This window comes from Colossoma macropomum, unplaced genomic scaffold, assembly GCF_904425465.1.
Source record: "Colossoma macropomum unplaced genomic scaffold, Colossoma_macropomum, whole genome shotgun sequence".
Classification (NCBI taxonomy): domain Eukaryota; kingdom Metazoa; phylum Chordata; class Actinopteri; order Characiformes; family Serrasalmidae; genus Colossoma; species Colossoma macropomum.
The window spans coordinates 8329168-8346485 of NW_023494801.1; positions in this window are offsets into that span (position 1 = coordinate 8329168).

Here is a 17318-nt window from a genome sequence, read left to right on the forward strand (position 1 = left end):
GAACTAAGGGTCCGAGCCCAACTCCTGAATAACAACCCCACACCATAATCCCCCCTCCACCAAACTTTACACTTGGCACAATGAGGTCAGACAAGTAACGTTCTCCTGGCAACCGCCAAACCCAGACTCGTCCATCGGATTGCCAAACGGAGAAGCGTGATTGGTCACTCCAGAGAACACGTCTCCACTTTTCTAGAGTGCAGAGGCGGCGCTTTACACCACTGCATTCGACGCTTTGCATTGCGCTTGGTGATGTAAGGCTTGGATGCAGCTGCTCAGCCATGGAAACCCATTCCATGAAGCTCTCTACACTGTTCTTGAGCTAATCTGAAGGCCACATGAAGTTTGGAGGTCTGTAGCGATTGACTCTGCAGAAAGTTGGCAACCTCTGCGCACTATGCACCTCAGCATCCGCTGACCCCGCTCTGTCATTTTACGTGGCCTACCACTTCGTGGCTGAGTTGCTGTCGTTCCCAATCGCTTCCAGTTTGTTATAATACCACTGACAGTTGACTGTTCAGTAGTGAGGAAATTTCATGACTGGACTTGTTGCACAGGTGGCATCCTATCACGGTACCACACTGGAATTCACTGAGCTCCTGAGAGCAAACCATACTTCCACAGATGTTTGTAGAAGCAGTCTTGGTTTTATACACCTGTGGCCATGGAAGTGATTGGAACACCTGAATTCAATGATTTGGATGGGTGAGTGAATACTTTTGGCAATATAGTGTTTCTTCTGCTTGGATTATGTAAGGGCCCAGCCTGCGCCGCCGGCCGCCAGCAGAGGGCGACGGCGGCGAGGTGCCCAGCCTGCGGTGACCTGCTGCCACCTTGTGGTCACTCTGCGGCATAACGGGAGAGTTCAGAAAGCACATTCAGTGTGAACAGAGCAGCTTAGCGCGCGAAGCCACGAGCACGAGCACTCGGTTCAAACATATCAGCCACATTCACATTATTCACATACACACGTTATTATTTATGACAGAGTATTAATGATAAGTAATTTCTATTGATTCGATACTAGAAAAGCTATAAACCACCTAATTAATGTCGAGGCTACAAGCGCACTAGCCGACTCAATATCGCAGCCACGTACGTACCTTGACCAATTGGCATAAAGCTACTTAAGAAAAGATGCCATGATTGGTGCACTGACAGGATCAGCCCCTCGACAGCTCTGATTGGCTGGAGTTTTGACACAAACTTTCAGATATTTTACAGCGAGCAGATGTGAAAGTCGAGCGCGCGCTGTGGAGCTGAAAGCAGGAATGATTTGCGCGCACGTGCGAGTTTTGAAGGTGAAGAGCGCGATTGAGCAAGTTTCCAGTTTTGAGTGAAAACCGGAGTGTTTTGTTGAGCAAATCCGAAGATGTTAATCTGCGCACTTCGTGCTGAAAAGTGCATTCAAGTTCAGTAGCTGCGCACTCGGAGCGCCGCTGTCATTCCTCTCTCAAACATTAGGATCTTCTCTCAAACATTTTGGCACAAAATTAACACCATACCTCTCCACTTCTCAGGTCATACCTGCCATTGTCTTGATCTCGATTGGACTCTATATGTTATTCATTGCGGGTGTCTTATGGTGTCATCACTGTTTCTGTAATGAAGATTAGCTGGAGTAGTGAAAGGCCTGCATTGTTGGCTGATTAAATAACCCAGTGCAAGTCTGTCATTAAAGTAGAAATGAAACTGAAAGATTTGTAATTGTATTTGCTTTGGTATGTTTACTGTGTAGCTGTATCTTCTCTATGATTTGATCCTGTGATTTAGGCCCAGTGCAATCCTCATTGTACAAACTGCTGCCCCACAAAAAGAGTGTATCTCCTTTTGAATACTGTCACATATGTGCTCAGTCATGTGACGGCCGTCCTCCATCCCTGCACAGCTGCCTTGACTACTCCTGCCCCTCTCCAAATGTAAGAGCTTCTGGATTTCTTTGGAGGCAGTAAAAAAAGAGATGGAAAATAGAAAAGGAGGACAAAAATAATCTACGCTTGCACAATGATCGTGTAATATACTGTTCTATAATATAATACACACAATAATATATTGTACTATTTTGTTTATCAAGACACACATGACAAACATACATTAACTCTGTGTCAGATGTTGTCAGTTCTACCAAAACATGATTCATAAATAGCAGCTCTGTTTTGGATGGCACTTAGAAAACAAAATGACTACTTTTAGCTGTCACATATCAATCTTTCCATCCACTGAACATTTTCATCAAAAACCTCTAACATCACATTCTGTGCTTATACAGTACAGTGGAAAAGTCAGAGACCATCCTTCATTTATTGAATCTGCAGTCGAAACGGCCAAAAGTACAAAAAAATAATATTTACAAATCAAACAAAGAAGCTGCTGGTGTTCTCAGAATAATAGACAGACCACCACAAAGTCCAAAGCTCAGTGCCATTGAATGCATTTGCGGAGCTACTTGGATTATGAAAAGTACAAAGTGCAGCCAACTTCTAAGACTGAACTTTGGCGGTGTGGAAAAATATTCCTGCAGACTAAATGCAAGTCTCCTGAAAATGAATGACAGTTGTAATAAAGATAACAGGTGGACACAATAAATACTGACATTTTTATACTTAGTTTTTGAGGTTTCTGTGTAATTTTCTGTAGGTAGCATCGTCGCCTCACAGCAAGAAGGGCCTGGGTTCGATTCCTTGGCTGATTTGACCAGGGTCCTTTCTGTGCAGAGTTTACACATTCTTCCCGTGTCTGCTCCGGTTGCTTCAGTTTCCTCCCACAGTCCAAAGACATGCAGCCAGGTGAATTGGAAATGCTAAATTGCCCCTGGGTGTGAGTGTGTGTGAATGTATAGTATTGTGTCTGCCCTGTGATGGACTGGTGACCTGTCCAGGGTGTTATCCGCCTTCTGCCCAGTGAGCACTGGTGTAGGCTCCAGGGGGATAAGCAGCTCAGAAAATGTGTGTGTTAGGTATTAATATATTTGTTGCTTTTTTCGGACGCTGAATGTGAACTTTATGCTCTACATCAGGTGGTGTTAAGCCTCAATAAGTGGACATGGATTTAATGATAGGATGTTGTTAATTTATTTATTTAATTATTTGCTCTTTGCTGCCCTGCTTGCATGTTCATTATTTCACCATCTGTAATGCAGTGTGTGATGTGGGACTGTGCCTGCACCTGCCAGCCACCAGAGTGTGACATCAACTGCTTCTGCTTCAAGATCAAGTTCAAATAGAGTGGAAGGGGACAGGGTGGGTTTTGTAAGTGCAAAAGTCACGTGTGAAGGTTTGTTGTTGACATTTGTTTTCAGGAATGCTTTCCTGCTTCATGTTTACAGCAGTTAAATGCTTTTGTTGTCCTGTTGTTGCAAACACATTACTGTTTCTTTGGTGTACCTGAGCATTGCATGTAGACCTAACCTAACTTAACCTAATGAGGCCTTTTGAAAGATGAGCTTATTGCTCACTTCTGATGTAAGACGTAAATAAATTTCATCAAGATATTCTCACAAAGTAAAGGTTACACATTCTATCTGTGTTCAGAACCACAAGTAGAGATGTTCAGTATTTACCATCATTTTTATCTTTAAAATGTGTGTTTAAAGTTTTCTAGTCTACATGCAAACGCTGTCACTGTGTTCCCTTTTAAAGTTACACTCTGGCACCTGATTAAGTGTTGCGTTGCTGATCTGGTGATTCACAGAAAGTAAATACTTGAAACAGGGTCAACATATGAGGCCTTATTTGTGATGTTGTGCAGGCTTTTTGGGCCCCCAGTGAGAGACAAGGTACAGATCCTGTTGATAGCCGCTTATAATGTGTACTATACTGGGAAAGCCAGATTAAGTGTCCCATCTGTTGTGATGATGTTAATTTATTCATGAAGAGATTGTCATTGAAAAGGAAATAAATCTTGGAAAACGGTGGAAAACGTTTGTTTTCTTTTTAATGTGACACAAGTTTTCTTCCAAAGCGTCCCTAAGACTGAGCTGTTCGGCTTTAAGGTCTTTTGTAGGATATGGGTTACAGGTGAGACCATGTTTTCCTATACTACGCCCTTATTGTTTCAGAGTTTTTCTTGTGACAGTGACGTGTGATTTTCTCAGAAGTCACTGCAGTCCTTTTGGCTTGTCAAGACTGAAGCATGTGACCATTTTTCCTGGTTTGTAGTGGTTGTGTTTTAGATCATTAGGGCGTTCATGTTGCTTTAGCCCTGTAGTAGAATGGGCTTCCTCCTAAGACCCTTAAGTAGAAAACTGCTTCTGTAGTGTCTGTGTGTCTGTGTGGTGCTTATGCATTTGTGTGAGAGAGGTTATTACTGGCCTCAAGTACTTAATTTATTTCCAGGATGTATACAACCAAAATCTGTTTGTCCATGTCTGTGTATCTACGTCATTGCTACATACCTTTGGTTGATAGCAGGTGAAAATTCCTACCATGACATTGCAGTTTAGAGAGTAATGAACCCTGAAGACGGGAGCGCAGGCGTGAGTTTACCTGGTTTGTTCAAACATTTTCTAGTGTATAGTGATAACAATGGAGTAGTTAGCAGTTATTGTGGGGTTACTAAGCTAAAGGAGTGTGTGCACCATGGTGAGATAATAATGACATCATACATAAACCCCCAACACAATGCACCAGAAACACATGTATTGTACTGAGTATTTGACTTTACTTACAAACCAGAGAAACCTGTTTTTTATATATAAGACTGTAAAGGCAGATTTGTCAGATGGAAAGAAGGAAGACCTAACAAGATGCTTTTACTGTGTACTTTTAGTAACACTTAAGTTCAGGGGGACAGTTCAATGCCCTTGTAGTGCTTATTAGACCTTAACAAGGCAGTTGTTGATAACTGGTTGCTTGTTACTACGATATTAAGTAGTAACTAGGATAAATTATCCAGAGATATTTTATCTGTGCATCTATGTTTTTCACATTAGATGTCCATTAGTCTACCCTTATTAAGCCTTATCAAGCCAGGCTGCTTATTACTACTTTATTACTTACTTTTACTTTTTCTTACAATTTTATTTCAGTTTATTTTTCTTTCTCTTTTATTTTTATCCGTGTTTTGTATGACTTGTTTTGTTGATTGTTATTGTAATATTTTGTAATGTGTAGTATGTCTACTGGACCCCTGGAAGAATAGCAGCTAATGGGGATCATAAAAATAAACAATTAAGCAGTAGTTAGGGTAACTTAAGCATTTTCCAGAACACTTTTTATGTATTATAGGCATCATAATCTTTTGCACAATATTTTAGGTGTCCATTATTATGCCCTTATTATGCCAGTTGTCGGTATCTAACTTCTCAAGCCAATAGCTACTAATTATCTGGCTGCTTATTGCTACTTTATTAAGTAGTACCTGGGATAAGTTAAGCATTATCTAGAGCACTTTAATCTATTATAGATGATAACTTTCGCATAACATTTTAGGAATTTTCCAGAGCACTTACCAAGTCAGCAGTATAATTAACCAGGGATGCGGGCAGGTGTTTTAAGTTGGGGATGCTGAAACTTCAAGCAGCATTAATGTGACGTCATGCTAAATTTGCCTTTTTTCATTTGAGTTTTTTTTAAACTTTACATCAAACAGTGTCTTTACATCAGATCACAGGGGCATTGGCCCCATTTGAAATCTGTATGGCCCTGAAGTGCCCCTGTTCTGTCAGTTGTTGCTTCAGAGCACTTCATTGGCTGAATTTTAAATTTTGACGATCAGTTCATTTCACCACAAAATCCAAACATGTTTTCTTCCTTGATACCAGCTACAGTGCACACACAAACAAAATGCCACCAGGCCAGTATGACTGACACCAACACAGTTTTACCAACCACGCAAGTATCATGGTAAATTACGTTTGAACACGTTACCTCACATTTGAATGAGCATTTAACTGCTGTCACTGAATTTTGTCTAATGTTATGAAGCTACATTACTAGTTAGTTAACTAGCTGGCAAAACTAAGCATTGTTGAAATGTAACATTAGTCGGTTTAACACTTTTCCAACTACATCGCAACAGTCTAGAATTCAGTTTCTGTGATTCAGTAAAAATTATATAATTAAATGAGTGATTGGTGAGCAAAAATTGTTAACATACACCATATGTGCCTAGTGTTAGTTGGCTAGCTAGCAAACCCAGGTCTGGAAAATACTGAAAGCCAAAGTAGAAAAACACGGAAAAACACAAACATCTGTGTGCCACAACCGTGTTTGACTCTTAAATGAATCTATGATGTCCTCTGATGTTGTCCAGTGAGGTAAATGTTTAGTCATTTGAATTTTTATGTTAACTGTAATGTTTGGCACTGCCAATATGCCAGTTTGCAGAGACAGACAGTTTGAAAAGATGTTGGCTATAAAAAAAAACAACAGTAAACAAGGAATGACTAGTTAAATACGTATAAATCTCACAGAACAAAGAATTACATTTGAATGTAGGACATATCTTTAGCCCCTCTGTGTTGACTATGGCCCCTTTGTGGCCCCTGATTTTGAAAAATCCTAAATGAAATATAACTGACACATCAGACTGCTGATGCTCTGATCCCCTGATCTCTCATTCTGGACCAACTTTATGCACATGAGCTGAGCAACAACCAATCACGCCCACAGTCACGCCTACAGTCACGCAGTGAGATTTAACACTAGAATGCACACTTAGCAGAAAATATATTGGTTGATAAAATGTTATTATTACTTTAGATGATATTTTTATAGTTTAAAAATAGTATTAGGCTTATTTGGGGTTCAGAACTGGCCTCTATCTCTACACTTTCCCTCTTTGAATCTCAACCTGCATGTGTTTTAGTGATGCACCTCCAAAGCAGCCAGCTGTTGTCAAGGAAAGTGATTCAGATTGCAGCAATGAAAAAAGTTCAAAAAAGAGTTAAATTAAGAGTTAACTTAAATAGTGCATGGCTACTGCATATTTGGAAAAAATACAAATAAAAATAGAAACTCCTCTCTAAAACAAGCACACATTGGTCTTTGCTAAGCTCAAATTTTTTAAAAAGCTCAGATCCCTGTAAACAAAAAGCACTGTGGCAAAGATGAATGTTTCTGTGATGCTTTTTACACCAGCTGCTCTTGACTTAAATGCTGTTAGAGTGTATTTTGTGCTTTCAGAGGCAAGCTGCACAAAACAAACTCAGTTAAATTCATGCATGGTTTAAAAGGCCACACTTATTAACACAGGAGTGCACTGCTTGTGGTTCGGTCATAGCTTTTGGTTTACAGTCTGCTTCGCTTTACATGTTCTCATGGAAAAGAAGACAAAACAAAAACGGAAATAAAATAAGGGAGGCCTTGCACTTGAAAAAAAGTTGGAAAGGAAACTTTAGGGCCAAATCAACAATTTAAAATTTTAAAAAGAAGGAGCAAACAGAAAACCACAGTGGAAAAAACTAAAGTGGGTGAATGCTGTAGTATACTGTCATTGTATGTTGTAGGAGTATTATTGTCAGAGTCTACAATCAAGAAGTCACGCTTCCTGGTCCTCAGTCGAACACTCGTACCATCAAGGACTCCACTTCCCAGAATCCTTCTGTCAGTCACGAGACTCTTCCAGCCAATCACAAACCACCCAGTAGATCACAGTCACCTGACTACTAATCCTCACCACCTGTTTTGCTCTCTATATCTACCTGTCTGTTTGAACCTTATCTTTGCGAAGTATTGCCATTGTTCCGTCAGTGCGTACCAAGCCGTTTATATTCCTGATTGCTGTTCTGTGTTTCGACCTTGCTTTGTTTTCTCCGGTTTCCGATTCTCGCTCCTGTTTTTGGCTTTGTTGTTTTGTGTATGATTGTTCTACAGTTATGACCCTCACCTGTTTTTTCGACTCCGTTTTCGCCTACTCCTATGTGTTGTATCTGGCTCTTCTGGTTTTTGACCTGGTCTGGTGTTAACCCTGTTTATATCCTTTTAAATAAATCTTCCAGGTTCGTTTTTATCCGCATGTGTCTGATTTGCAAACCCAGCGTTACAGAATACTTCGCCAACATGCAGACAGCAGATATTAAGGAGATCATCTCGGCCTTAAGTAACCAGGGTGCTATTTTAAACCAACACGATCAACTGTTTGAGTCTCTTACTCACTCTGTTGGCTCCCTCACACAACAGCAGAGTGAACAACAACGGCAGTTAGCCTCCATAGCGAATAGCTTAAAGGAGATCACCGCTCAGCTGCAGAACATGAGTACTAGCGACTCTAGTGAAACTAACCTTAGCCCAGTTGTTTCTCAGTCTACTCCGGCTAGTGTTTTCCCTGTCAGAAAGCCTAATAAATTTGACGGTTCACCAGACCAGTGTCGTGGATTTTTGCTCCAGTGTTCGATTATTTTTAGTAACTCGGCTCCCAGTTCAGACACCGCTCGCATTTCATTCTTGATTTCATGTCTTACTGGGCGAGCATTAGAATGGGCCACTGCAATTTGGCCACAAGCTCAATCGGACACATATGAGCAATTCGTCACTAAATTCAAATCCGTTTTTGATCACCCTCATGAGGGACGTTCTCAGGGGGAATTATTAGTGAAACTGCGCCAACGTCACCGCTCCATCGCTGATTATGCTTTGGAATTTTGCACGTTAGCCGCTGGAAGTGGATGGAATGAACCAGCTCTCATCATCGCATTTCGCAATGGACTTAACTCTGACATCAGAGATGGCCTGCAAAGATGACAATCTCTCACTAGAAGCACTAATATCTTTGGCTATTCGTCTAGATCAGCTTAAATCCACTAGACTTACATCACGCCCTCCTGCCGCCACTCACCACAGAGGGAGTTCCACCACTTTTGCCTCTACATCCAGTGTCTCCAGCCAGGATCCAGTTCAAGTCGAGCCCATGCAGTGCGATTCCACCTGTCTGTCACAGGAGCGACTTCGAAGGTTAACCCGAGGCCTGTGCATGTATTGTGGCGTTGCTGGTCACGTTTTACGTGACTGTCGGGCGCGTCCGCATAGACCTCAGGCACCGACCCCTGGAAAGCTAATGTGGTGAGTGCTCCCACAAAGGGGTTGGTTACGAAGTCGTTTCAACTGCCTGTGACTTTGTGCTGCCTAAATTCTGTTCATGTCTTTTCAGCCTTGATTGACTCTGGTGCAGAGGGCAACTTCATCCACAAGACACTGGTAGAGCAGCTCCAGCTTCCTGTAGAGACTCTCCAAGCATCTCTTCGGTTGTCAGCAGTGGATGGAGACCCAGTCGGAGAGGGTGTCATCGATACACTCACTAAACCGGTCGTCATGTATACCAGCGCTCTTCACAGGGAAGAGATCAGTTTTTTTGTTTTGAATACCTCGGCATATTCAGTGATCCTAGGTTTACCCTGGCTACACAAACACAATCCAAACATTTCCTTGTCCGAACAAGAAATTTGTAGCTGGTCCCCCTTTTGTCATGAACAATGTCTAGAGCCTCCCCGATTATCTATAAGTTCCACATCCATCGAAAGTCCAAATTCTGACCAACCTCTGACAATTCCTACCGAATATGAGGACTTAAAAGACGTTTTTAGTAAGAACAAGGTTACTGAACTTCCCCCACACCGTGAATGTGACTGTTCTATTGACCTCATTGAAAGTGCTAGTCCCCCTAAAGCTAAAGTTTACCCACTTACTCAGGAAGAGAAAAGAGCTAAGGAGGAGTATATAGAGGAGGCTTTGGCTCAGGGCTTCATCCGTCCTTCCACTTCACCCGCAGCTGCTGGGTTCTTTTTTGTTAAGAAGAAGGACGGAGGACTAAGACCTTGTATTGACTATCGAGGGCTTAATCAAATTACTAAGGGCTATCCATATCCTTTGCCACTAGTACCAGTAGCTTTGGAACAGCTTAGAGGAGCCACTGTTTTTTCTAAATTAGATCTGCATAGTGCCTACAATCTTGTCAGGATCAAAAAGGGTGACGAATGGAAGACTGCATTCATCACCACCAGGGGGCACTATGAATACTTAGTTATGCCCTTTGGCCTTTCTAATGCCCCTTCCGTCTTCCAGGCATTCATTAATGATGTACTGAGAGACAAGTTAGGCAAATTTGTCATCGCTTATATTGATGATATCTTGATTTACTCCCCTGACCTTCCCACACACATTAGTCACGTCCATCAAGTCTTGGCCCGGTTACTTGAGAATCACTTGTATATAAAAGGTGAAAAATGTGAGTTCCATTTGCAGTCTACTTCCTTTCTGGGATATATAATCAGTTCTGAGGGAGTCACTATGGATGACTCTAAAATCGATGCAGTCTTGAATTGGCCCACACCTACTTGTGTTAAAGGTTTACAGCATTTTCTCGGATTCGCAAACTTCTACCGTAGATTTATTCGTGGGTACAGCTCTATTGCGGCACCATTAACAGCACTTTTGAAGGGCAACACCAAACAACTAAGCTGGAACCCCCAAGCTGAGAAAGCCTTTGACCTGTTGAAGTCCGCTTTCACGTCTGCTCCTGTTTTGAAACACCCTGACCCTACTCAGCCTTTTGTGGTTGAGGTTGATGCCTCCGATGTGGGAGTAGGAGCAGTTCTTTCTCAGTGTGTGGGTTCACTACCTAAATTACACACTGTGGCATTTTATTCTCATAAACTTACACCAACTGAACGTAACTATGGCATTGGAGATGGAACTGTTAGCAATGAAGCTGGCATTTGAAGAGTGGCGTCATTGGTTAGAGGGTGCTGCACATCCTTTCCTTGTGCTCACAGATCACAAGAACTTGGAATACCTTCGATCTGCTAAAAGACTCAATCCTTGTCAAGCACGCTGGTCACTTTTTTTTTCTCGATTCAAATTCATGATCACATATAGGCCTGGTACTCGTAATAACAAGGCAGACGCTTTATCTAGGGCTTTTCAAGAGGAGAACATAACGTCTTGCACTCCTGACAGTGTTTTGCCATCAGAAATCATTGTAGCCCCCATCTGTTGGGAGGTGGACGAAGAGATAGATCAGATCTTATAAACTGTTGAAGTCCCTGAACAATGTCCAACCAACAAAAGATATGTACCTAGTCAATTCCGTGATCGTATCATTACCTGGGCTCACTCATCCCTTTCATCAGGACATCCTGGTGAAACCCGCACACAACAACTCGTATCTAATCGGTACTGGCTTTAGAATATGCTTAATGATATTCATAAATTCGTCTCGTCATCGATTTATTCCAATTACCGGTATACCTACTGCTTTTCAGACTGCTGAGGCTCTATTTCAACATGTTTTTCATTTTTTTGGTATCCCTGAAGACGTGGTGTCAGACCATGGCCCCCAGTTTACATCCCTAGTTTGGTCAGCCTTTTTTTTGAAGGACTGGGTGTGACGGTTAGTCTGACATCTGGATACCACCCGCAATCCAATGGACAGTGCGAGAGGGTTAATCAGGAGTTGAACAAATTTTAAGACTGTATAGCCATGACAACCAATCAGACTGGGCTCGTTACTTACTTTGGGCTGAAATTGCACAAAACTCTCTCATCAGTTCTTTTACAGGTCTCACTCCCTTTCAATGCATCTATGGTTATCAGCCTCCCTTGTCACCCTGGTCAGCTCTCCCCTCTGATGTCCCCGCAGTCGACGACTGGATGAGACGTAGCGAACAGGTTTGGGAACAGACCCACCAGCGAATCGAGAGTGTGCTACGTTGTCAGAAACGCCAGGCTAATCGTCGCCGTGGGGATACTCCCATCTACTCTCCAGGAGATCGAGTTTGGCTTTCGACCAGGGACTTCAGGTTCTCAGAGGGAAGTAAAAAATTATTCCCTAAATACATTGGTCCATTCAGAGTTATTAGACGAATTAATGAAATTACCTATCAGCTCGAGTTACCACGCCAATACAGGGTTTGTAATTCTTTCCATGTCTCCCTCCTGAAGCTGGTAATCCCCGGTCCACTGGACGAGGCTTCGCCTGACGTTCAGCCACCCCCTCCGGTCGAGTTTGAGGGCTCCCCGGTCTACGCTGTGCGCAGGCTGCTGGATTCCCGGAGACGGAGAGGCATTCTCCAGTACCTGGTCGACTGGGAGGGCTACGGGCCTGAGGAGAGAAGCTGGGTTCCTGCCAGGGATGTCCTGGACCCGGGGTTGGTGGAGGAGTTTCACCAGCGCCGTCCGGACCGCCCGGCACCACGTCCCAGAGGTCGTCCCAGAGGTCGTCCAGCCAGTTCCTCCAGAGGTCATCGGGGAGGACGTTCTATGAGTGGATCTTCGACCCAGCACCGTGCCGGCTCCGGGAATGTGGCCCAAGACTTCTTCAGGAGTGTGGGTGGTCGTCGTCGAGGTCGGCCTCGTTCCTTGGCCTTCTCTGACTCCTTGGGGGGGGGTACTGTCACGCTTCCTGGTCCTCAGTCGAACACTCGTACCATCAAGGACTCCACTTCCCAGAATCCTTCTGTCAGTCACGAGACTCTTCCAGCCAATCACAAACCACCCAGTAGATCACAGTCACCTGACTACTAATCCTCACCACCTGTTTTGCTCTCTATATCTACCTGTCTGTTTGAACCTTATCTTTGCGAAGTATTGCCATTGTTCCGTCAGTGCGTACCAAGCCGTTTATATTCCTGATTGCTGTTCTGTGTTTCGACCTTGCTTTGTTTTCTCCGGTTTCCGATTCTCGCTCCTGTTTTTGGCTTTGTTGTTTTGTGTATGATTGTTCTACAGTTACGACCCTCGCCTGTTTTTTCGACTGCGTTTTCACCTACTCCTATGTGTTGTATCTGGCTCTTCTGGTTTTTGACCTGGTCTGGTGTTAACCCTGTTTATATCCTTTTAAATAAATCTTCCTGGTTCGTTTTTATCTGCACGTGTCTGATTTGCAAACCCAGCGTTACACAAGACACACTTTCATGAGTGGGTTTACCTCAATATGCAAACCACTGATAACACTCAAGAACACAAAGGCCGATTGGACTAGAAAACATCTAAACAAGTCAAGTCTGGCCTGTTCTGGAACAAGATTCTTCAGACAGATGAAACAGAGATTAATTGGTACCAGAATGAAAAGAGAAGAGTATGAGGAAGGACAGGAAAGGCTCATGATCTGTAGCAAACATGGTGGCAGCAGTGTTATGGCGTGGGGATGTATGGCTGCCAATGCAATGCTGATAGAAGAAGCAGAATGAATTCTGAAGTGTATAGAGCCATACTTTTATTTAGATTCAGTCAAATGCTGCAAAACTGATAGGACGGCGCATCACAGCACAGATGGATAATGACCCAAAATACACTGCAAAAGCCAAGAGCTCCTTGACGCAGTGAAACAAAATGTTCTTAAATGTCTGAGACACTCGTCTGACCTCAACTTAATTGAGCATATTTTCACTTACAGGAGACAAAGCTGAAGACAGAAAGACCCACACATAAGCAGCAACTGAAGGCGGCTGCAATAAAAGCCTAGCAAAACATCTCAAGGGAGGAAAGTCAGCATTTGGTGATGTCCATGAGTTTCAGACCTCAGGCAGTGTTTGAATGTGAAGGATTTGCGTCCAGGTGTTAAAAAAAATCCTTTTATTTAGAATTATGCAAGTTTGTCATTTTACTTTTGAGCCTAGTAATTCCTAAATGGTTAATGCAATATTGTCCCTAAACCTCTTAAATTAAAGCTAAAAGTCCACACTTCAAAACCACTGTGATAGTGTACAAAGCCAAAATTACAAAAACTGTCTGAATACTTATGGATCTGAATGTAAACATACTAAATTAAGCTGAATAGGATGAACACAGCCAAAACAATGGAGCTTTCACACAGATGAGGATGAATTCCCCTTTTGCGGAAGTGACTTGTTTAAGGAAATTCCCTTTCAGTGTCTGTTGTAATGTCTTTTGAAAAGAGAAGAAAACAAAAATAACTAAAAAAAAATCTGTGAAAACATTAAATGCTCTTTGCTTCTTATGTGTCTTTTATAAAAGCACCACACATCCCAAATGAGAAGATGATTTTTTCACGTACAGTAATGTTAATAAGTCACAAGTCCTGTGCTGATACTTCTGGATGTTTATCATATTCTATCACAGTGTCCTGAAATACTAGCCACATATACAGGAGGTGTACAAAATGATGAAAATACCACATGAAATGCTTGTATTCATTGGCCATTTTATTAGAAACACCTACCACATACGTGCACTTTGTAGGTTTAAAATGACTGACTGTAGCCTAACTGTTGATGCACCTTTTGTCAGCTCCCCTCTAACCTCTCCAAAAGGACCACCTCAGACCAGGTCAGCACTGCAGTGATATCAACACAGTAGTAGCATGTTAGTGAGTCGTGCTGGCTTGACTGTATCAGGTACAGTAGCATTGCTGGGGCTTCTGAACATTATTTACACTTACTGGCCGTGTTATTAGGCACACCTACCTAGTTGGTGCACTTCGTACAGTTGTGGTGTACAATTATAAACTGTGGCTCATCTGTTTTTTCCATTCCTGTTGTTAGTAATTCTCTAGCCATTCATCACTGACCAGAGGATGCTGTTAGCTGGATGATTTTGTTTGGTGGACTGTACTTCGAGGTGTGTCTAAAACTCCAGCAACACCAGAGCCTGATACACTCCTACAGTCATGTCTAGAAATATTGGCACCCAAGCAGTTCTTCTTCCATATAACTCGCAAATTGCTATACAATAATCTTTGGGATCTCTCCACAGGTGTTCTGTGGGATTGAGATCTGGACTCATTGATGGCCACTTCAGAACAGTCAAACGCTTTGTCTTAAACCATTTCTGGGTGCTTTTTGATGTATGCTATCCTACTAAAAGACCTATAATCTCAGACGGAGACCTGGCTTTCTGACACTGGGCCCTACGTTCTATTCCAGAATTCTTTGGCAGTGTTCAGATTTTAGGATGCTGTGCACACACCCAAGGCATCCGGTGCCAGCAAAGATTTACAAATTGACATTTCTTGCTGATAAACAGTGCATTCATGCCCTCTACCAAAGATGCTTTCTTTAGCAGTTATTAGTTTGTAATGAAATATATGGTTGTAAATGTACACTAAGGATATTGTGCGTGTTTGTTTCGTTGTAAGTACGCTGGCGCAATATGGCTGCCGCTTTACATTGGTTTTTCGTTTGTTTTGTTTTGTATTGTTTTGTGAATGTTTTGATGTTTCCCTGCTGGCTGAGGAGTTTGGCTGCATGAGCAAGAAGTCAGAGACCACCCTTCATTTACTTAATTTCCGGTCTAATAGATCATTAAGTACAAGTTATTTATTTTTATAAAATTAGGTATGAGTTTCCTAAACTGGAGTTCAAACCAGCATTAACAGATACAGAGAAAATGTTACTTTTAGCAACCATGCAAAACCTGCTAGACCACCAAAACCATCCCCATCAGATAAACAGCGCTTAAAGCCTTTATCTTTGAAAGATCCTGAAAGTGTCAAAAAGCAGTTACTGAGAAAAGGAAACTGACAAAATGAATTACATCTGCACTGGAACACTGAAACTGGACACCTGAGGTGGAAAGTAAGAGTCCAGAGCTCAGCATCACTTAATGTGTTTGGCATTACTCTGATCGTGAGAAGCAGAAAATGTAACCAACTTCTGAGACTGAAATTTGAAAGTGTTTACAAGCAGCATGGAAAAGTATCCCTGCATGTTCTGAATTAGAGGCTGAGATGGAATAATCAGTTTCAGCTATGAGCAAAAAATAATGATGAGTTATGGCCAAACGCAAGTCATGATTCCAGTACTGAGAATTGGGTAACGCTTTCTTTTACAGTCTACTGAGTTCTAGATATTAACCAGGTAAGCTCCAAAGTACTAGATCATTATTTATCATGGGTATCATGATGATAAGGCCTGAGACAGTTAAATAAATTACTCTGAAATGCCAAACAGGTTCTAGATGTGAACCGTGATGTGAACTTCTAGATTTGAACTTTAAGTGTGGAGCACAGTGTGGAATATTTTAGGTAAATTATTATAAGTAGCAAGATATTGTAATCAATCAATCAATCAATCAATCAATCAACCTTTATTTTCACTTGGAAATACACTGAAGGTGACCCTCATTTACAATGTAGCTGATAATAATAATAATTATTATTATTATTACACTGAAATGACTAACAGGTGCTAGCCATTAAGCTTAATAAAGGACATAGTAAAATTCCTGGAGTATAGTAAAATATTTTGTAGTAATGAGGTAGAAAGTACAAACATACACTAAAGGTCAAATTAAATGTCAAAATGAAAGTGATAGGAACCAAGGGTTGTGATGTCTGCCACGCCAATATAGCTATTTTATTTATTATACAAAATGACCAGCAAAATTTGTTTTACTATTCAAAATTACCAGTGATCAGTGAACACAGGTCTTCTAAGTTGTCATATGTATTGCTGATTATGGTAAAATATGAAACAAAAGTTTTTTTGCCTTACAACATCCTTCATTTACCTTTCCTCTTTGAATAGTTTAAAAAAAATGATTTTTGTTCAAAACCTTCTCAAAACTTTCATAAAACAATGTCTCAGGCGTATTCATAGCCATTTAAGGCAATAACTTTCTGTGACGGAGCTTTTAGAGGCATGAATGTTTCAAACATCTGATTCCTATCACTTCCACTGTGAACAATTCTGATTCTGTAAGTTTCTCTACAACGGAGCATTTCACACCAAACCACTCTCAGTGATTTTGTTGGCATCTTAACCATTTATTTACTTAGAAATGTTGAAAAATCTGTGGAGTTCCCCTTTAAGGGACTGTAAAAGAAAGAGATCTATTTGTTCTGAAAAAAAAAACCTAAACATTTTGACTGCTGCAGTCTCAGTTAAAAAGGTATGAAACTGTCATGGGGGCAGTGCACCTCTTATTACTGGGTGGTCTCCTTAAGGGTACATCTCAGTACCTTTAGTCAGGGAACATAACTGTACCATAATCCATTGAAATTATATTCTAAATTATTTCTATATATTCTAATTATGTAAGTTGTATTGACTCCGCATACCCCGTCTCGTCTCCAGGCTTTTTATTGTATTGCTGTGTTTTAAAGCATTAGGTTGTCAAAAGGTACAGATATGTACTTTTCACCTGGAAAAACTTATTTAAGGTACACAATTGGACCTTAAAAGCACTGTTGTACGTCTGAGGGTACATGTGCATTGTTTGTACCTTGACGAATGAAAAATATACCTTCATAGTACCTTTATTTCTAACGGTGTGTGCTGTTTTAAATTTGTTAAGAATGAAACTTCTGCCAGTGATGTGGAAGGAGGAAACTGGGGGCCTAAATGTACAAGGATGTGATCTATTCTAGTGACACTGATGTACTATTTTGCATTGTTCATGCACACATGAGGTTCAGGATGTCAA